The following is a 23,135-nucleotide window of genomic DNA, read 5'->3' as shown; positions in this document are numbered from 1 at the left end:
GAGGACTGGCCTGAGATAGACCCAACCCATAACAGCCCCACAGTGGACTCAAAATTGTTCCCACTCTGTCCTCTATTTTTTCCCTCTCTTTCCTAGTAATGAAATTTAAATCCATTTCATTTGAAGGGTTATCTGTGCGACTGCCAGAAAAACTTTGGACATGTGCATGGTGGGGGTGGGTATGTGGGCACTGGTGTGTGTGGGTGTGTGTTAGAGGGAGAAAGGAAGAAACCCTTCCTCTGTTGGCTACAGTTATCCCTTCCACGTCACGACTTTCCCCATCATGGTTTGATATATGCAGGTCACAATAAGAAATCAAATGGGAATTTGGGGGAAGTTTCGTGGAAGCAGAAGGGCAGCAGATGACACAGAAAAAGTTTAGAAACTCAGAAATGCATAAAATACATGTATAGCATTGTAGAATATGAACATAGTTTATCTTTTAATACTGTAATAATTCAGACTCCAGGTTGTGGGGGTTCCTTACCTCTAACCTCCATGATGTGGTTAAAAGCCTGCCCACAAATGTATTATTGGTTTGTGATACCATGGTAGTCACAAGTTTCACACTCAGAGAGTGCCAAGGGAACTTTGCCAGGTTAGCATACCTCACTATCTTATCTTGCCGAAATCCAGTGCAGGTGTCTATGAATCAAACCTGCCTTCAACTCACAGATCTCATATCTCTAAGCAACTGACAAATCTGGGAAGGAGTTATTGCATTCATCATCCTACAACCTTTCCTCTTCCATTACAGACTAGAACTCTGACTCTCTGTCCCAGTCCTTGTCTCAAATTTCCATTTTTTGAATTATTTTCCCTTTCAAACTGATCTTTGATTTTATTTTTAAACTATTTCTTCCTTATAAAACCATGGAAGTATTGGAGAGGAGAAGAGAAGGGATTATTAGTACATGGAATGACTTGCTTCATGCCTGAAATTCTTTATGGAGTAGCTCTAGGCCTGAAACCCCAGGAACATTTCTAGTCTTTTTGGAGCTCTAGCCTTCTAATCAAATTAAGGTAAAAGTCCAGGGCTGCGACTATGACTGTTCTTTATGTACAAACTGGTCCTAGCTCACTAACCAGGTGTGAATGCTAATGTTCTTACTTTCAAAACCATCCCTTTAAATGGAGATACGGAGGACCAAATTTCTATCCTTGGCTTCATTCATTGTTACAAACAGCTCCCAACATCTAGAGGCACTAATCAAGCAAGATTTCTGTCAATTGCTCACAGCAGGGCCAACAGTGTAGGTAGGCAGGGATTTCCCATGGCAGTATAATCTGGGGGCCCAGGAAAGGACCCTCTCATTCAAAAAATATCTCTCATTGCTATCTATTCTTCTACCTCTGTGGTTTCAGTAACTTTGGAGTTTAAAAGAATCCTGGCTTTCAAGGGTCGCCTATTGAAAATAGTCCTGAAAAGTTATACTTCAAATATCTTTGATTCAACTAGAGGCAGCACAGGATAATGGATGGGGCACTGGGCTTGGAGTCAGGAAGTCCTGGGTTTATATCCAGATACTTATAGCTGTGTGAACCTGGATAACTCACTGATTCTGTGGCTCAATAGTCTCATCTTTGGGGGATGGGGCATAGGAGTTTGAGATGTGTCAGACACAGGACAGGAGGTTGGGATACACATCAAAGAAGTGTTAAGATCATACATCCAGATCTGTGAGGGACCTTTGAGGTCATCTAGTCCCATCCTCTCATTTTATTAATGAGGAAACTGAAACCCTGGGAGGTTAAAGGACTTGCCCAAAATTCTACAGCTACTAACTAGCAGAGCTGGGATTTGAAACCAGTTTCTCTGACGTGTGAGACAAGGAAGGAAGGAAGGAAACAAACAGGTGTCAAGTGGCTATTACAGGCCAAGTGCTTTATACGCGTCATCTCATTTCATTCTAATAACCATGGGAGGCAGGCACTATTGTTGTCCCCATTTTACAGTTGAGGAAACTGAGGCAGACAAGAGGCAAGTGACTCGCCCAGGGCCACACAGCTAGGAAGCATCTATGGTCAAATTTGAACTTGGGTCAGCCTGATTCCAGGATTAGTAGTCTATCTACTGTGCCATCTACCTGACTCTAACCAGGTTCTTCTCAAGAGGACCAAAAGGTAAACTTTCTCATTTTCATCCTGATCTGACCTGACCTAACTTAACTCACGATCAAAAAGCCTACACTAAGACAGAGGCAAAAGGCCAGGCTTGTGAATGGTTTTAGCTTCTTCATTAGGCACTAATAATCCATTTTGGTTGGAGATTGACCTCTAGTATGGCACAATTTTAGTTTGGCTGATTTTTAGGCGTGTTTGACTCTCTCTTTTTTTTTTTTTTGGTGAGGCAATTGGGGTTGACTCGCCCAGAGTCACACAGCTAGTGAGTGTTATGTGTCTGAGGCTGGATTTGAACTCACATCCTACTGACTCCAGGGCCGATGCTCTATCCACTGCACCATCTAGCTGTCCCTCTCTGGGGTTTTCTTGACAAAGATATTGGAGTGGTTTGCCATTTCCTTCCCCAGCTTATATTTCAGATGAGGAAACTGAGGCAAATAGGGTTAAGTGACCTGCCCAGGGTCACATAGCTAGTAAGTGTCTAAGGCCAGATTTGAACTCAGGAAGATGAATCTTTCTTACTTCAAGCTGTGTACTCTATCCACTGTGCCACCTAGCTTAACTAGTTCCAAACAACTATGTTGTCAGAAAGTTTCACTGACCATGTTGTTTCCCCACTAAGAAAATGTCTCCTTTACCCATGCTTCCTGTTTTATATTGTTTGGTTATCTGACAGATGAGGGCTGAGTCACTGGCTTCCTGGGGTGTTTTACATCACTTCAAGTCTCATCTAAAAATAACTTCGCTTATTTTGCCAAAGGCTTGTACCTTCTGCCCCTGTCTCCAGACTGAATGGCTAGAGCAAATCCAACCAAAAGAAGAGGAGAAAAATGTGAAGGTGCTCACTGACTCTGTGCACTTTCAAAAGACTTAGCAAGGGCACAATTTCCAATGGAGACTCTTCGTAGAATCTTCCAATGAAGCTCCTCCACCCCCTTGAAGAACTGACAGTTATTCTGATGGTTGCCTCATTTCTTCCTCCTCATCATGGCCCCCTCCACTTAGAGAAAAAAGATACTTTCTAGTGATGACTTCATGTCCATGAAAGGCAGTTTGAAGGTCTGAAAAAAAAATTACTGTCAAAAGGGTAATACGATTTTTTGGGGTCTATATTCATGAATTAATCATGGTAATTCTCACTGACCTCAGAATATATTTTTTGGCCTAATCTTAATAACTAGGGGATTTTCAGGAGTGCTTATTGGATGAACCAAACCTTTAAAGATGCTAATGGCCCAAAATATAGGTATCACTTACTAGTATTTTACATATAGCTCAGAGCGAAGGAAACGAGGCTACATTTAGAACCAGAAATTGTAGGTTCAAATCTTGTGAGGTCTTGGACAAGTTTCTAAAACTTTCTAGGTTGCAGTTTCCTCATCTGTAAAATGATTCTGTTGGACTACATCAGGGTTTCTTTACCTTGGGCCCATGCATTCACTTTTTTAAAAAATGTTTTGATAATAGCATTTGAATATAATTGGTTTCCTTTGTGCCTTATTTTATGAGAAGGGATCCCTAGGCTTTATCAGACTGCCAAAGGAGTCCATGATACATAAAAGGTTAAGGACCCCTAGACAATATAATCATGATAATAATTATTATTATATATGTGTGTATATATGTATATATGTGACTATACATACATACACATATATCTCTTGCATGAAACCATGATTTCATGGATGTAGAGTTTCTGGTGAGAGAATCCTTCTACCAGTACGGGTTACCCTTCTTCAACTCACAGTTTTAGAGTTCTATAAGAGTGAGACTTGCAGGGGCAGATAGGTGGCACAGTAGATAAAGCACTGGCCCTGAGGTCAGAAGGACCCGAGTTCAAATCCAGCCCCCAGACACATAATACTCACTAGCTGTGTGACTCTAGGCAAGTCAACCTCAATTGCCTCGTATTTAAAAAAAAAAAAGTGAGACTTTTTCAGGTTCACACAGCAAAGATGTACCAGAGACTGGACTAGAATTTAGAACTTCCTGACTCCATGGACAGCTCTTTTTCCAGTATGCCATCACACCTTTCTCTCTCTCTCTCTCTCTCTCTCTCTCTCTCTCTCTCTCTCTCTCTCTCTCTCTCTCTCTCTCTCTCTCTTTCTCTCTCTCTGCATGATGATGATAATTCCCATGTATATAGCATCTTAAAGGTTTGCAGAGTGCTTCCTGTATATTATCTCATTTGATCACAACAACTTCATGAGATTGGTATAATTATTAAATCCATTTTATAGATTACAAAACTGAGGCTTCAAGAGGTGAAGTGATTTGCCCCATATCACAGAGCTGGTGTCTTTGGGTTGGGTGCACCCCCAGTGATTACTGAGAATCCTTCTAATTCTAAATCTATGATCCTAAGGAAGTCAAATCAAGACAAAAAGAGCGTTGATTAAGTACTTATTTCGTGTTGGGCACTGTGCTAACTACTAGAGATAGCAACACAAGCAAAAAGAAACAGAGTCACTGCCCTCACAGAGCTTACACTCTAACAGGCAGAGGCAACATATAAAAAGGAAGCCAAAAGGGCTTGAGGAGTAGCGGGAATGGAAAGTTAACTCAGGAGGGACATGGTGGAGATAGAAGTGGAATGTAATTAGTGCCTTCTTTAATCACATTAACCTCTGTCTCTGAGATGTGGGTTACCTGCCAGAAGGGGCTGGATGGAGAGCCCTTAGGACCCTGCCTAAGATCTCCCTGGAGAGCCTGCCGCCCCCCCCCCCCCCCCCCAGTAGTCTTAGTATGCTCCTGGCTTACTAAGTCTGTAGCTAAGAACTTTTACTTTGCTGCCCGGAAGAATTATAGGAATGGGATGGTGTTGCACTGTGGGTCACCAGAAAACTTGTTTTTATTTTCTGTCATGACTTAAAAATTAACTGGAAAGGTATGAGAACTGACTGTCCTCAAGAAACAGCAGCGTGGAAAAAACTCTAGGACCAGGAATCAATAGACCTGTATTTTAGTCCCAGCTAGCTCTGTCACCAAGTGATTATGTGACCGACTGTTGGCTTCCCACTTCAGGCTCAAGATTCTTTAACTATAAAATGGATTAAATGACCTCTGAGACATCTGCTAGGTCTAGCAGTCTATGATAGTCTTGAATAATTATATAAATAGCAAATTGTTTTCCTGTAAACTCTCTCTGTGTCCCTCTGTCACAGTTTTGCTGTCTTTCTTTCTTCCCTTCTTTTACTTTCCTGTCTCCCTCAATCTACCCTTGTATAATAGACTAAAAGGATTGTTTGATTATAGACTGTACAGTGGGAGCTGTAGTCTAACAATACGGGCACAGCTGCGCCCTGGCCACTGTAGATTTAAAATCACTAGAGCCACAACTAGGAATTTTGGTACCTGGGGCAAGTACCATAAATCATGCCCAAGACAAGTACTGTACTTGGGGAAAGTATCACAAAAACGTATCCTCTTTTGAAGGGTGAATGTGGTCACATGGTAAAAGATGGAGACCCTGGGATACTGACACGAGGCTGCTGCTAAGGTGGTCACCGTGCAAGGAAGGGATGAGAGGAAGCAGGACAGAACTCATCTGTTACCTGGTGGCTTCATGGTTGAACTAAGTCTTGCTAAGTAGATGCTGAGCTCTGTTATATCTACTTTGTCGAAGAACTGAAAGTGCTTTTGCAGACTTCAAAATTCAGCATCCTCTTAATGCAGCAGCCTAGGCCAGGCCTTGATCACTCTGATTTAGGTAGATCCCTGGAAATCACAAGGGTCCTCAACTGGCCAGTTCTGATTTATTGCTCAATCTTGAAGTCTTACCTGATTGACTTTCAAGGCAGACGCCATCCAGGAAGGGTAGTCATGGTAGCCAGTTCAGTTAACTTTTGCTGTCAGCCCTGCCCCCCTTACTCCATCCTCCACTATTTGGCAACAATCACAAGATTATGAGGAAATTAAAAAAGAAAAGCTTGCCATCCTTCCATTACAACAGCATGAACATGACTTAGCAATTAGATAGCCAGAATTCCCGGAGTAAAGCTTCCGAACATCAGCGACTACCCGTGTTCTATTTCTTACTTTAGTAGCAACTTTCTTCCCAAGTATTTAGCTTTCAAAGCTGTCTTTTCAAATTGGATTGTGGGGAAAATATGATCTGATCATTATTTTACAAATGAATGTAGAAAAGATGGGGCCCAGAAGATTTCAGTGACATATCTGCAGTCACGTAGAGAATCAATAGAGAATCAACCCACACAGGATGGCAGGTAGAGTGCTAGATTTGAAGTCAAGATTTCTTATTGTTGTTTAGTCATTTTAGTCATGTGTGACTTTTTATGACCCCATTTGGGGTTTTCTTTGCAGAGATACTGGAGTGACTTGCCATTTCCTTCTTCAGTTTATTTTACTTGAGTAAACACAGTTAAGTGACTTGCCCGGGGTCATACAGCTAGTAAGTGTCTGAGGCTGGATTTGAACTCAGTTCTTCTTGAGTCGAGAGCCAGCACTCTATCTACTGCCCCACCTCACCACCCTGACAAGATAACCAAGTTCAAATTCTGCTTCTGGTGGAGAAAGAAAAGGATAGTTTAAATAGTTGCTGTGTGTAATCCCACTTGAAGAGCAGAAGGGAGTTAATGAACTCTCTAAAGAACTCCATGAAATTATACGGTGTGGACCTTCAGATGCATTGGAGGGGAAGGTGGGCATACTCACTGCCATATTCCTAAGAGAGAAGAAACTCAGGACTGGCTGAAGCTCAGGGAGACACATTCTCATAGAAAAAGTTGCCTACTATGGCATATAAAATGGAGCCATGAAACCCATCTGGATGCCCTCTCTAGCCCCCTCTCTTGCTTTTCAAGATTCCCTTTTGGTTTTTCCATTGTGCCTTCCTATGGAATGCAGCAATTGGGAGTTGGAGGGAAAGAGGATTTATCCTCTTCCACTATTTCTCAGAGCAATTAGTGGCAGAGCCACATGGCAAAGCTGCTTACGTGTGTGTGGCCTGAATGGTTAGTTTATGCATGGTGCTCCTGAATCCCAGCCTCTCCTGTGGAGTGAGGAATATCGAATTCCTTAGGCATCGTCATTCCAGAAACCAGACTTCCAGCTGGAGAAAAGAAGTTTCCTGGGCAACACCAGCTTTCGGAGTTGACTCAGATGCAACTTCAAGTTTCAAAATACCCAAGTCTGAGAATTCAAGGATCTTTTAAAGAGAGGAGAGTTCCTGATGCAGTATACTCCTTAGAGAAAGAAAAGGATAGTTTAAATAATTGCTGTGTGTAATCCTGCTTGAAGAGCAAAGTCAATGAATTATTCAGACGGTGCGTGGGTCCAATGGGAAGGTTTCAGGTGCCCCAAAGCTTATGTACCTTCTTGAGGGAAATCCATACCAAAGGAGGAGGATGGGGATGAGCAGAAGGTACAATAAATTGGGGAGAAACTGTGTATGACCTCGTGGGAAAGGGTTTCACTAGAATGTCAAGGTGCTGCTCTACTGTCTAGCCCAAATCCAGTTCCCTTACTAGGAGAGTTGATGAACTATTTGAGTGATTTATGTCTTTCTGTATCATTTGTGAACTCTTACGAGTCTTTTGACTTTTCTCCGCGGTAAATAAAAGCTGTCCCAAGCCCAATATGCACAGGTCTTTGAAAACCTGTACGGGAACCAGGGCTCTCTTTCCCTCCAGCACTTGGGAGAATCATGAGCTTTTTAGCTGATGTTCCTGGAGCGACTCCAGGTGGAAATAAGAGCAAAAGAGAAAAAAAATACGTTTTTGAGGTCCAGCCCTTAAAACTGAGCATGGCCCATGGATCCACGAAGTCTTTGTATGGGGGCTGAAGAAGGCCCTAAGGCCACATCTTAACTGGGTAACTAGACTTGGAGTTCACTGGTCTATTGTGAGGAGACTGTTTCATTAGTCAGTCAATAAACATTTGTCAATCACCTACTAAAACACTATAGGGAAGGAGGAGGGGAATGAGCACTTTTTTAAGGTACCTTAGCCAAACGCTGTACTAAGTACTTTACAAATATTATCTCATTTGATCCTCACGACAGCACTAGGAGGCAGATGCTATTATTATCCCCATTTTAGAGCTGAGGAAACTGAGGCAAATTGAGGTTAAGTGACTTGTCCCAGGCCACATAGCTAGTGTCTGAGGCCAGATTTGACCTTAGATCCTTCTAATTCCAGGCACAGTGCTGTCTACACTGTGCCACTTAGCTGCCTTTATAGAAATAAGAGTTGTTTTTATTGTCATTCATGTTGCTGGGCACATCTACAGAATCACCACCATATTGTATACCTCTGAACCAGGGTTCTGTTCATTGTCCTCCTCTCTGCCTGTCCCTCTCCCCCCATTTGCTACTTTAATATGCCTAATCTGATTGTGGCTCGAATTATTGAATTTGTCAGTGGGAACCTGAAAACACATGCTTTTTTATTAAGAAATGACTATTAAATTTCCCTTTGACTTTGACTTCCAAATAAAAAACAAAACACCATTAAGCTTAATTTTTAAGTTGATGAAACTTCCTTTCCTGTTGCTAATTTAAGTCACTTTAAGTGAATTTTGATTAATCTTTGGCTATAACTAGAGTTTGCCTTTTTTAAATTGAAAGCATTTTAAAAAACAAATGTATTGTCCTCCTAAATTATCCAGGAAGTGGGTATTCTGAGTCTAATGAAGTCTATTCTTTCCTTTCATTTTCTCTTCTTTCTTTTTTATTCTCTTCTTTCCCTTTACTTTTTTCTCTTCTTTCCTTTTCTTTTTCTTTCTCTTCATTCCTATTTTGAAAGGCTAATAGACCAGGGGAATGTTGTAGATATAATACAGCAATTTGATATATTCTTTCATGATATCCTTTTAGACAACACGGAGAGATACAGGTTTGATGGTAGTAATAATATTAATAACTGATATTTACAGTGCTTTAAGGTTTGCAAAGCTGATAGACTTGATTGGATGATCACATCCAAAGAATATTTAACTTATCAAAGCAAACCCAGAGGGAAGTGCCTAGTGAATCTGTCTTTTTCCTCATTCTGTTCAACATTTTTATCAATGACTTAGATTGGATTATTAAATATACAAATTACAAGAAGCTAGAAGGGACAACTAATACATTCAGTGTCAGAATCTGTATCCAAACCAATTTGAACAAGCTTGACTATTAGGCTGAATATAGCTTGAAGAAATTTTTTAGGGATAAATGTAAAGTCTCACTCATAGTTTCAATTTTAGTCAACAAGATGGAGAAGTCATGCTCAAATAGCAGTTTCTTTGGAAAAAATATAAAGGGTATATATTTTCGGCGTTGGGGAAATTATTTGTAATAACTATTCTTGCTATGCCATTTTACCTTTGGTAAAGATCTAAATGAGTCTACTGGCTAATTGTCATGAAGAAGAGTATCAGTGGGCTTTCTAAGCATATGTCACCAAGATGAGCTCATCTTTTCCAATCTAACCACTGTGCTGCTAACTCAGACCTTGATTAACACCACTTCCCTCAGCCTTCTCTTCCCTCTAATTGGAGGGCTGGAGGGTTGAGTCAAACTCCTGTCAATGCCTTCCTTTATAAAGTGAAGAAATTAGATTCTCAGCTCACTCCACTTTGCATCTGCAGCTCTGCCTGGTTTCAACTCCATGAAATAAGATGCCCCCTCACCAAGTGCCCCTTGTGGTCCTCTCCCTTTCCTGACTCCTTTTTCAGGTTGTCTCCTGACATTACATTGGAAGTTCCTTGAGGGCAGTAACCATCTTTTTTCTGATCAATTGTATCCCCAGCCCTTAGCACTGTTTCTGACACATAGCAGATGCTTAATAAATGAGTAATTTATTTATTAGTGTACCTGAGAATTCCCTAAGACTTTAAAGTTATTTAACAATTGCTGATCTGCTTTGGTGGAGATATATTCGTCACTTGGGAGTTCCCTATGCAAATGAAATCCCATGTCCAGGCCTCATAAATAAACAAATAAATAAATGAACACATGAAAAACAACCAAAACCCAACATAAGTCAATAGTGCAGAATGGCAGCTCAGGAAGCCAATGCAATCTCTGTGTTGGACACACCATATTTGAAGCACTGTGCCTAGTTGTGGGCATCACATTTTAGAAGTTGTTGTCATAGTTCAGTCATGTCTGACTCTTCATGATCCCATATGGGGTTTTCACGGCAAAGATACTTGAGTGATTTGCCATTTCCTTCTCCAACTCATTTTACAGGCAAACAAGGTTAAGTGATTTGCCCAGCATCACATAGCTAGTAAGTGTCTGAGGCCAGTTTTGAACTCATGAAGATGAATCTTTCTGATTCCAAGCCCAGGGCTCTATCTACACTGCACCACCTAGTTGTACCACATTTTAGAAGGGACATAGCCAAAACGTGAGGACTGAGGAGTATTGACTAGGATGGTGAGAGGACTCAACATAATAGTCACATAGAGAAAGGTAACAACAACAAAAACCACAACAACAAAAGCCAGCGTTTAAACTGAGGTTTGCAAAAAATGCTAAGGTCTGCAAGAATGCATTTGGTGAAGATGGTGTTTCTTGTTGTATTTGCTTATGCTATTAGCAAGAAGAGAAACAAGGCAGTAATAGGACCTGGATTGTAGTGACTTGGGTACTAATAGATGACAAAGAAAAAGGGCTATTTAATTGTTATCGTGCTGGTTTTCTGTAGTAAGAATAATTATCTTTGCTCTGAAAGGGATAAAATGAAGGCTTTAAGGTTTTCAGAGTGTTTTATGAATATTATCCCATTTGATCCATAACAATCCTGGGAGGTAGGTGCCGTTATTATCCCCGTTTATAGATGAGGAATCTGAGGCAGACTGAAGTTAAGTGACTTGCTTTGGATCACACAGTTAACTGCTGAGGCCAGATTTGATATCAGGTCTTCTTGATTCCAGGTTGATCAAGGAAGGAAGTAGAGTTGGAGAAGAACAGATTTAAGGGGGCATGAGTTCCCTGCTTCAGACAGCCTAACAGGGTTGACAAAGAATTCAAAAGTGGAAATAAAATTATTGCTTCAGAGCAACTGAACAGCTGTTTCATGAGTGACAAAATGACCTTTGGTATGTGACTACCATCTCTGTTTCTTTTTAGGGCTGAGTACTTCTGGCAAGATACTTGATATTTCTACATGAGAAAGGGAAATTAAGCTTTCTTCCTTCTCTCCCTCCTAACCTACTGACCTGCTTTACCTGCTTCTTTCTGTAAGTGACATGCAACCTGGCTCACCTTTTCCTATCTTCCTCCAAAACCCCATAGTCTCAAGGTCAGTCACCCACATTACTTCTGAGCTCTCTAGTGTGGGAATAAAACCTTAAGCCAATATAGTGAAGACCCTGGTCATTTCTGTTGGTATCATATTCAGCAAACATTTGTGGTGCAGCTACTATATGAATAGTAAGATTTATTTTAGGGGCCATACTTTGTTGATAATTTTCAGGGGGTGTTGAATATAGAGGTGTTTTGTTACTATAGAGTGCTATTTTAAATATAGCAATGATTATTATGACCATAAAATAGAGCTGAAAAGGACCTCAGAGATTATAGGACCATAAATTGAGAGCTGGGTCATCTAGTTCAACTACCTGATTATTCAGGTAAAGAAATTGAGTCCCAAATATGTTCTATTACTATTATAAAATATAGACATAGTCTTGAAGATGGGAACAATGAATTATTTTTCAGTTAAATTCAACAAATACTAAGTTCATACTGTGCATGTATCACTGTGTTAGGCATGGGGAAGATAAAAAGTGTAGACAAGGCTTTCTCTCCTTTAGTTGAATTTATTGTCATGATAGTTGACATTTTAATGTCTATCACAGCTAAAAAAAGACACAAATAGATGAAGATGAAAATGGAATAAGAGCCTCATTGGTGGTGCTTATTAAATCATGACTGTCAATTTTCTGTTCCCTCCTCCACATATGCAAAGATTGGAAAGGTGGACTTGGCATCAGGAAGACCTGGTTTTGAATCCATCACCAAAAGCTTTATTAGTCAGCCTCAGACACTTGACACTTACTAGCTGTGTGACCCTGGGCAAGTGACTTAACCTCATTGCCTAGCTAAAAAACAAACAAAAAAAACCCCCAAAAGCTTATTAGTTGTGTAATCCTTGGCAAGTCGCTTAATTCCTCTGAACCTCAGTTTCCTCATTGCTAAAATGGGGATAATAATAATAATAATGATACCTAATTCACAGTATGGTGAGAACTAAATTTTCAGTCAATATAGTAGGGACGCCAGTCATGTCTGTTGGTACCATATTCAACAAATATTTATGGCACATCTACTGTAGTCACCTTACTGTAATACTTGGTTTTAATGGCTGAAAAAGATAACACAAATAGATGAAGATGCAATTGGAATAAGAGTGTTGTTGGTAGTGCTTGTTAAATCGTGACACTCATGTTTCTGTCCCATCTTCCAAATATGCAAAAATTTTGTTGAAATTCAGCTCTTCCCTGATGAGGGTGAGGGGAATGATTTCTGGAGGTCAGGTCCCAGATCCAGAGGATGACAGTTCCAGGATGGGGGAAGAGGGCTGTGGCAGAGGGAAGGGATGAATGGTAAGATGCCTGGCTAGGACTATTTTCCTGGTGGAGGATGTCTTTCTTCATTTGCCTCCAAGCTGTCTAATGGGTCTGTGTGATCTGGGGGTAGGGCTGTAGATCTGAGCGAGTTCTGTGCCTGGCTCCCCAGGCCCCAAGGCCACAACAGCTGTCCACAGCCTCTTGGCTAGCCCTGCCCTGCTTCCTTTCCCACTGCTGCTTTCTCTGTCGTGCACGTTGCTGTTGGGCTCCCCTTCCTGTAACCCCTCCCAGATCAGTGTGAGCCTTCCCTTCTCCCAAGCAGAGGAAGAATGAAACTGGCAGATTGCCAGGAGCCCATTCCTCTGGAAGCACTTCCCTCTTCCTGGACTGACCTTGCTGCCTGGACCCACTGAGGACTGCCCTGCTGGAGATTCTATCCTGCATGTCCCTGGTCTGTCTTGGGTAATGGGACACACATGCCATCTGTGTTCCCATGAAAAGGAGACCCTAAAAAGGTCCCCACTTCCAGGAAAATAGGTTCTGCCTGTCCCTGTTTATAGCCTGGGGCCTTGGTGTACCCCCTTTCTGTCTTAGAGGTAGAAAGAGGCATGAAAGACATACCATCTAACTTCCCTCCATGCTGAGGCCCTATTCCTGGGGAAGCAGGATCTGCTTATTTTGTTCTGTGGGGAGAGAGGGGGACTTGGATGGTGAACCTGGGCCAGGAAACACAGGAGGAAGGCTGGTTGTGGTGAGTATAGGGATGAAAGGACTGAGGTATATTGAATCCAGAAGGATTAATACTGCCTGCCTGGGGAGGGGCACCCATAAATTATCTGGTACAGCCTCCATTGGGTTTTGGGGAGAAGGGAAAGAGATTAACAAAAACTTCCACTGGCTGCCAACTGGGCTGAACAACTGTGCTCTCCTCAGTTTGAACATTTCCTTTGTGTACTCCAATGGATGAAATTCCCTACCCCATGGGGTACATATAGAGAGAATATTGAACTAAGGAGCAGGAAAATTGGGTTTGAATTCTGGCCCCCAGTACCTATTAGCTATGTTGCCAGTAACAAGTCACTAACTTCTATAAAATGAGGATAATAATGTTTGCGTTGTTTTCTTTGAAGCATTGGACTTTATAAATCTTGAAGTGTTATATATAAATGTGAGTCATCATCAAGGTCCCTTCTGGCTCCAATAGTCTACAGTCCTATGACACAATCTCCTAGGGAACTTTGGGACTGTGTGATAAAAGCTAACTGGGGTCTTACACTTGTCTGTTCACTCAGCCCTGAGCTGCATCTCTGGAAGGAGGGTCATGGCACTGAAGTCAAAACAGCTGTTTGGCTCACTGCATTCTATTCCCAACTAAACTTCCTGCCCCTTTTAGTTGCCCAGGAGGGGACCAGGGGAAGATAAAAAGCCCAGAGTGATAAGAGCTAAGACTGGATGGATGTTGGACTCTTGATACTCAGTGCTTAGGAATTTGTCATAAACAAAGGAGGAGCAGGGTGGGGCCACAGGACTGGAGAGAAATGGAAATGGGGCTTGGAGGAAACATTCCACATTTGTCTGATTATAGTTAGCCACGTCACTAAAATAATACATCTTTGAAAGGAAGAAAAATATATAGGTACACACTGGGGGAGAAAAACAAACAAACAAAAAAACTCTATTATAGACCATACCCTGGCTTTATAGAAGCTAGATTTGGAAGGGAGGAGGGGGCAAGGGATATAGCCTATATTTGGCTCAATGAGGTAATTGGTGACATTGCTGATCTGCCTCTCCTTAGTGTCCCTAGCCTCACCCTATGCTTTAACACTGGGCCTGAGAAGGCATCTGGGATATCGCTGATTCAACTAACACCTGACCTTAAAGAAGGAAATGGAATAGCAGGAAACGAGAACTGCAGGGAGCAGTTCTGATTACATTAGCTCAGGATACTATCATCTACTGGCCACAGCTGAGCATGGTGATCCTATCTTATCTGGGCAGCTCATTCACATAGTGCTGAGTCACTCGGGGGCTGGAAGCACCACCACAGATGGAGGGGGAACTCTCCTACCCAGGACAGAGTGGCACAGAGTGAAGCTATGGTGAGCACAGAATAGCAGATAGAACAGAGAAAGAGAAGGGACGAAATGCACTCTTCAATCATTCTCCCTATTGGGTCTCCCTGTTCTGAGGGTGAGGGTTGCTGGGTCAGCAAAGAAGTTAAATTTGCCTATGTCTTCAAAATACTAATTTCAGACACGTAAACAAAAATCTTGTCAACTTTATATTGCAGAAAGTATAGCAAAGTGTTTTTTTCCTAAAGTGCTAGTCTGACTTTGCCAATCTCCTACTCATTAAACTCCAATGCCTCCCTATTATATCTATAGCTAGGGGTTACTTGCCTTGGTATATGTATCTGATGCCTCTCTCCAGGCTCACTCTCCAAGGTCTTATTCACATTGTTAGGTTTGGTCCCCTGAGCATGGCTGACTATATCTCCCCTTAGTGTTCTAGAGGAAACCCCAAAGGTCTAGTGGGATTTCTCTAGGTTCATTTTTCATAAGCCCCCATCCAGTGTGTTCTCAATATCAACCACCAGTAATTATAGCCTTGATATAATTTTGATCAAGTGATCCCTCTTCAAGATCAATTAATTATCATCAAGTATTTTTTACAAAGGGTTATTTACTGAGGAAGTGTAGCAGTAATCAGAGCACAAATATGTTTCCCTAAACCAGGGCATACTCTTTTTTACATATCTACTCAGTTCCTGGGAGAATACCTTTAAAGTGGTTACTACACAGCATTCCCCACACTGCCTCAATAAATTCTTTTCTGGGTGAAGCACGGGGCAGCTAGGTGGTGCAATGGATAGAGCACTAGTCTTGGAATGAAGAAGCTTCATCTTCATGAGTTCAAATCCAGCCTGAGACACTTACTATCTGTGTGTCCTTGGGCAAGTCACTTATCCCTGTTTACCTCAGTTCCTCATTTGTATAGCGAGAAGGAAATGACAAACCACTCTAATATCTTTGCCAAGAAAACCCCAAATGCGGTCACTAAGGGTTGGATATGACTGAAACAACTGAATAGTACAGAACAGTGCAGTGAGGTACAAGAATGGATAAGTCACTTCCTCACTTATAGGACACAGTTTCTCAGTTGCAATGTTGATCTATTCCTGGTGACTCTTCTGACCTTTTGAAGCTCACAAGATGGTAGCATAGTCCATTCTGTCTCTGACAATCTTCACATCACTAGAAAAGATTAAACACAACACAGAGAGAAGAATAGCAATGCCAAGCATTCATGGCCATATGGCAGCCAGATGAGAGAGGGCTCTCGGCCCTTCCCCCATGGAGAGGCTCACAAAAGCTCTTGCCTCACCCAGCACAATGGAAAAAGGAGTTTCTATTGTTTGTTTGAGCTTTTTATATGCATGCTCAGTTCTGGCTCTGAAGCCAGTTAAAAGGCTTTTCATCCCCACACAGTAAACTGACAAGAAGCAATTTTAAAAAAATGTGTGTGGGGAGGGGGCGGTATGGAATGGGTAGGGGCTACAGGTATACATACCTGGAGACAGGCTCACAGGCTTCCACTGGACATATCACATAAGGTAAAGGATACTGCACATATAAAAGGACTGGGATCTCATTGGCCAGTCCTCCCCACCCCAGCATTACACAGACACATCCTTCTTTTCAATACAATGTGTTAATAAATTGCATCTTAAAACCAAGAACTACAATGTGAAATATTGATAATGCAAGCACTCTTCCTTTCCTCCTTTTGTCTCCTTTCTGCCTAGAGGCAGCTAGGTGGTGCAGTGGATAGAGTGCTTTACATATATTTATCCAAGTTGATTCTCTCAACAATGCTATTATTATCACCATTTTATAGTTGGAGAACCTGGTATTTAGAGAGGTTAAGAGATTTTACTGAGGATTGCATAACCATTAAAGTGTCTATGGTGGGATGTGAACCCAAGTCTTCCTGGCTCTCCAGTGTTCTGAGTTTTCCCTTCCATATATACACCTTTGGTATCTCTCCCTTCTTCATATACCTTGAGAATCCCTCAATCAACACTCTCAAAATGTTGTCATTTCCTCGCAAAACTCCTCTGGTTACTCAGTCCAGTACAAATGTCTTTCCCATCTTTGTTTCCTCCAGTGCCATTTCTAATTCTTCAAGAAGCAAATCTAGGACTGTGACTTTTAGAAAACAAATGTGATGGTTCCATGGTCCTTGATGGTGCAAAGAGTTTATAATAAATATCCCTGCAAATATGTTCCATCTTTAACCTAACAGTTATTTTTGTTTCTCCTTAAATGCCTTCAGGATGTGCTTGATTAGTTGGATATCTCAACAAAATTCCTTTAAACTGGCTTTTCCCTCTACTACTTCTCATTGTTTTATGAGGTAACATTGCTAGGCAATGAAGGCAGCTAGGTGGTGCAGTGGATAGAGCACTAGGCTTGGAGTTGAGAAGACTCATCTTCATGAGTTTGAATCCTACTTCAGATGCTTACTGGCTGGGCAAGCCGCTTAACCCTGTTTGCTTAGTTTCCTCATATTTAAAGTGAGTGGCAGAAGGAAATGGCAAACTATTCCAATATCTTTGCCAAGAAACCCTAAAATGGGGTCATGGAGAATTGGACGCAACTGAAAAACAACATTGTTCAAATACTCCCTAACTTCTTCTATGAGATTTTGTGAATAAGTTTATATTCCAAACAAGTATTGTTTTAGGCTGCCATATCTCTTCACTTGGCGAATAAGTTAATTGTTTGCTGTCTGAAGAAATGATCAGGTTCTTTTGTCTTTGTTACGGCAATTATTTCACATGTGCTAAGCTGCTGTGTGAAATTATTGTAGTCTGTGTCATTGTTCTTTCTTCTGTATATCCCATTCTTCAGCATCAGTAACTTTAAATAGATCAGGCTGGAGGGTTTTTTTTTTACTTGCACATTATGTTTTTCTTCTAGTGTAAATTTGGGCTTTGCCCTAACAAGTTGGTAGAGTATCAGCTGCACAGACAGCTGATTCAAGAACAAATGAATGAATGAATGAAGCAGCATTTATTGAATGCTATTATGTGCAGAGTATTGTAATAAATGCTGAGGGTATAAATAGAAAGGCAACAGTCCCTGCTTTCAAGGAACTCACATTCTAATAAAGGGTAACAACACATACAAGAAGGGACAGTTGCAAGTCCAATGGAACAAGCCCAGTGGTCCTTAGGGTACAGCAGCAAAGCTGAAGAAGGTGTGGTGAAGTGGCAAGAGTTGGAATTAGAACAGTCAGGCACAACTGAATGACTGAATAGTTATTATAGTCTGTTAGATGGTAAGAGCCATGGGAGCAGGATGGTATCATTTCCAAACTTTCTTTCTATACCAATAACCTAATACAGTGCCTTTAAACAAGAAGGCATATAATAAATACTTGTTAAGTTTGAATCAATCAGGCTCAGATTCTTATAAACTAGCCAATAACTCACTAACATTCAGACTCCTTAAGAGTCTGCCCAACATGACAGATGTTCTAATAAACCCTGTCTTTGGCTGAAAAAAAATTTTTTTTTGAATCAACCAATTTTGCCCTTGTCAATAACATAGAAAAAGCATGTATTGGTGGAGGAAATGATAAGGGACTAAACCTTATATATAACCATATATATAGGGTCAAATGAGATAATTTATGTAAAGCACTTAGCACAATGCCTGGCACATAGTAGGCATTTAATAAATATTTATTCCCTTTGCTTCCCTTTTGGTCTTCTTCCATTTACTAGATACACTTGGAGGCCATCTACTAGGTGATTTCAGGGGAATCAGAACTAGCCTTTACAAGATATATGTCCCAAATGTTCTGTGATATTTGCAGTTCTTTGTTATATGGGAAGAAGCTTTCATTTAATAATTAGAGTTAAGACCAAAAATGCAAGTGATCCTTAGAAAACTAATACTGGATTTTAGGTGGAAAAAAAGGGAAAGAAATCTGGACCAGTGGAATAGAACTTATCTGGGAATCTTGACACCTAGCTTCTAGACCTGGGTTTATTAGTTACCAACTGAATGACCAAGAGCAGGTGCCTTACCCTTTTTGGTCTTCAGTGTCTTCATCTGTAAAATAAGTGGATTCGATTAGGTTATCCCTAAGACCTCTTCTGGGTCTGTTCTGTGTTTCTATGATTTCTAGAATCTGACATTGCTGAATGAATATTTGGAGACTGTCAGATAAGGAATGGCAAGAAGAGAAGGCTAGACCTTCAACATGCAAGGCAGAATGGTTGGAGTTATGAAAAGGCAAGTTAGGGGAAAAAAAGAAATAATACCTCAGCGGATTTTTCACCTGTCAATTATTAAAAGTAATGGCTTTGAAGGGAGTCTTCTACTTCTATAGTGTGGTATAGCGGCATACCACTGGACTTGGAGTCAGAAGGCTAAGTTACTAGTCACAACATAGACTCGAAGAATTGCAGAGCTAGAAGGGATTTCAGAGGCAATCCAGTGCTGCATATTCAAAAGGAAATACCTTCTGTTTGAAGACCTCCACCTTTTCCAGCTTAACCATATCCTCAAACCATGATGCCTAAAGTTGAGCAATAATACTACAGATGAAGTCTGACCAGGGAAAAGTTCAGTGGGATGATCACTTCTCCTTTCTTAGAAACTAAGTTTCTCTTAATGCAGCCCATGATTGCATTAGGGTTTGTCTGTTTGTTTTTGACTCCTAAATAACAGTGCTAACTCATATGAAGTTTGCAGTCCACTAAAGTTCCTAATTCTTTTCTCAGATCAAGTGGTGCCTAACCATGTCTCTTTCATTTTGTTCTTCTGCAGTCATTTTGAGATTTATATTTTGGTACTCAAGTGCATGGTCCTGATTAGCCTATTTGCTACTTGTATGATCTCTGCCAAATCACTTAATATCTCTGAGCTTCAATTTCCTAACTATAAAGAACTTAACAGATTTCCTCAATTTGTTACTGGTTGAAAAGTAGAGAGATTTATCACTGGAACAGATTAGCTATATATATAACACAAAAGCAAATATATCTAGTAAGCTTCTGTTCAATAAACACAAAGACCCCAGCTCCTGCAGAAGGAGAATAAACATTTATTAGGTGCCTACCATGTGTCAAATACTGTGCTTTAAAAATCTTATTTCCCTTAATCCTAGAATAAAGATCCACTATTTAGCAAAAATGCTGAGAAAATTGAATAGCAGTATAGAAGAAATTAGAGTTACATCAACACCCTTTTACCAAAGTAACTTACAAATGTTTTTATAATCTAAATATAAAGGATAACATCATAAATTAATTAGAGAAACTTAGATAACATTACCTATCAGATCTATAGATAAAATAAAAGTTCATAACCAAAGAATAGAGAGAGTCACTAAAGATAAAATAGGTAATTTTTATTACATAAAATTTAAGGTTGCCCCATACACAAACAAATCCAATAAAGTTAAAATTAAAAGGGAAACATAACTGGGTGAAAAATCTTTGAAGGATGTTTTTCTAATAAAGTTCTCATTTCCCAGATATGTAAGGATCTAATTCAAATTTATAGGAAATTTATAGGAAATAAAGAGTTATTTCCTAATTTACAAATGGTTTAAGGATATGAACAGGCAATTTTCAAAGGAAGAAATCTAGGCTATCTATAGCCATATTAAAACCAAACCAACAAACTTCAGATCACTACTAATTAGAGAAATATAAATTAAAGCAGTTCTAAGATTCCACATCGTGCTCATTAGATTGGCAAAGATGAGAAAAAAAGAAAAATGATAAATGTTGGAGATGCTGTGGGAAAACAGGCAAATTGATATACTGTTGATGGATTTATAAATGGGAAAAAAGTTCTAGAAAGCAATTAGAAATTATACACAAAAAGTTACTAAACAGCGGGTGGCCCTTTGACCCAGGTATGGCACTACTAGGTCTATACCCAAAAGAGATAAAAGAAATAGGAAAAGGTCCTATACGTACAAAAATACTTATAGCAGCTCTTTTGTGGTCACCAAAAAAAAACAACCAAACAAAAAAAACCACCAAAAGCTGTAAACTAGAGGCATGCCCATCAATTGAAGAATGGCTGCATTAAATTGCAGTATTTTGGATGTGACATATGATGATGGGATACTGTTGTACTATAAGGAATGAGGAAATAAATTATTTCAAAGAGACATGATAAGACTTCTATGATCAGATGCAGAGTGAAGTAAGCAAAACCAGAACAATTTATGCTATGACATCAATATTTTTAATATAAATAACAATTTTGAAGATTTTTATAAACTGATGAATCAGTGAGCAGTGGGCAGAATCAGAAGAACAATTTATACGATAACAACCCTGTAAAGACAAACAACTTTGGAAACTTTAATAACTATGATTGATCCAATGACCATTTATGATTTCAGACTATCTATGAAGAAACACACCATCCAGGTTGTTGTGAAGATCAAATGTAATTGTAAAAAATGTTTAACATAGTTTGTGGCACATAGTAGGAGCTATATACATGGCTTATTCCCTTCCCTTCCCTACTCCAACCCCTCTCCCACTCCACCTTCTGACAGAAAGGGTGTAGATTGCAGAATGAGACAAATATATTCTTCTGTATATAGTAAATAAGAGAATTTGTTGTGCTTGATTATGCATACATGTTAAAAGGAATGTTTTCCTTTTCTCTTTTTCCCCCAGTGGGGTAGGGAATGTGAAGGAAAGAAAATAAGCCTTTATTAATTAGTTTTAACAAAATAGAGGTTTTTCAGGGGAATGCTCAGATGTGGAATGTTGTGTATATATTATTTCATTGTATTGTTAGGCTTGTTTAATTTTTTAACTTATTGTTATGAGACCTTTCAAGAAGGTGGGAGTGGGGAGGGAAGGAAGCAGTAATCTGTGTTTATAATGTAAATCCTTAACAAAACTAATAAAACTTTTTTTTAAAGAATAAAATGAGAACAAGGAATGAGATAACTATTGTAAATCACTATATGAATGTGAACTAACTAACTTGTGAGTTAATTTAGCTGATTCCTGTGGGTAATTAGTTATGCAAGCTCCTGGAGAGCAGAGACTATGTAGTGTTTCTATTTTGCACGTCCCCTGAACCTTTCACAATGTTGGTCTTTTAAGGACTTCAGGACCCTACCAAAAGATATTGTTGTTTGTCCTTCCTTCTCGAAGAGGACCATGATATCAGGAAGATGATGCCATGACTTGCAAGTGAATTGGATTTAAGTGAGGGAGGGCTGTGCGAAGTCACCAGCCTCACTTTCTTCTTCAGAGCCATCTGGGTCCAGTGGCAAGACATAGATCAGAATGATTGGAGATGGTCCCCATTCCAAAAGAAGATGCTGCTGGAAAGGGGCTCAAATTCTCTGAGCCTCGCTGTCAAAGTAAAGCCAGCAGTAATGACCAGAATCTGCTTTTCCCAAGAGGAGAGTTTGAGTATCAACTAGTAGCTAATTCCCCTCCCCCTCCTGCATGAATCAGCTCCAGTCCCCAAACCTTAATATGCACACCATGTCCAGGCTCCCCACTCCCTACCCTTCAGTGCCTGGTCCCACTTAATCCAGATAAGATCCATATAAAACCTCACCACACTTGACTACCCAATTCTACCTAGGATCCCAACAAACCTGACCTGTTTGCATCCTCTCTGACTTCTCAATGATGATGATGATGATGACAGCAATAATAAAATATCTAGTATTTATATAATGCCTACTATGTGCCAGGCACTGTGCTAAGTGCCTTACAAATGTTATCTCAAATACATTATAAATGTATTTCCCCTCAATAAAGATGATATACTTTACTTTCTCTCTGCTGATTCTATCTACTTGTGTTCCTTGTACTGCACTTTGAAAGCTCAAACTTCACTTGACACTGCATTAAGATAGCCCTCAGAAATAATTTGAGTGCATGAATGAATAATAAGTGTGTAAATGAATGAATGGAAGATCATAGATGGTGGTTTATCTCAAATGTCTGAAGTATATATTTCTGTGACTGCCTGGGCAAGAAGGATGAGGTAGCATACTTTAATATTTTAAAAGAAATGGGATTTCATCACAATGGGCATTCCTTTCACCAACACAAATCATAGTCCTTCCTTGCCTTAGTCGAGAATTTTTTGAGTTGCTGAGGCAAAAAAAAAAGAAAGAAAAAAACCCCTCAACTCGCAGTCATGCTGCTGCTGCTGCTACTGCTCTCCTCTCTTAATAACGATGCTAATCTTAGATCACAGTTCATCAAAGGACCTTCACTTGATGCCTTTCTAGCTTGGTAGTACCTGCTAGAGCATGCACTCCATTAGTATGTCTTTGATAACTTACAGTCACCTCCATGACATGATCACACATTGAAATAGAACTTTATTGTAGGGAGATGACACCCTCAACAGAAGTAAAGCTACCCACCCCTTTCACTGTGCTCTCTGGAATGCCTGCTCCACAAG

At 40.2% G+C, this 23,135-nt stretch overlaps 1 long non-coding RNA gene across 1 annotated transcript in view; it reads left to right on the top strand.

Moving 5' to 3' along the window:
- The window catches only part of LOC110199124 (uncharacterized), a 71,134-nt gene extending 48,636 nt beyond the window's left edge, over window positions 1-22,498 (top strand). The window contains exons 2-3 of the long non-coding RNA XR_002321933.2: window positions 11,207-11,316; window positions 21,809-22,498. This is a non-coding gene — a long non-coding RNA (uncharacterized LOC110199124). The remainder of the gene's footprint in view (window positions 1-11,206; window positions 11,317-21,808) is intronic.
- Window positions 22,499-23,135: the final 637 nt, after the last annotated feature.

Source organism: Phascolarctos cinereus, unplaced genomic scaffold, assembly GCF_003287225.1.
Source record: "Phascolarctos cinereus isolate Bilbo 61053 unplaced genomic scaffold, phaCin_HiC Scaffold_4;HRSCAF=312, whole genome shotgun sequence".
Taxonomy (NCBI): Eukaryota; Metazoa; Chordata; class Mammalia; order Diprotodontia; family Phascolarctidae; genus Phascolarctos; species Phascolarctos cinereus.
Note: the sequence above shows the minus strand (reverse complement) of the source record. Positions and strands in the feature narration are given on the sequence as shown.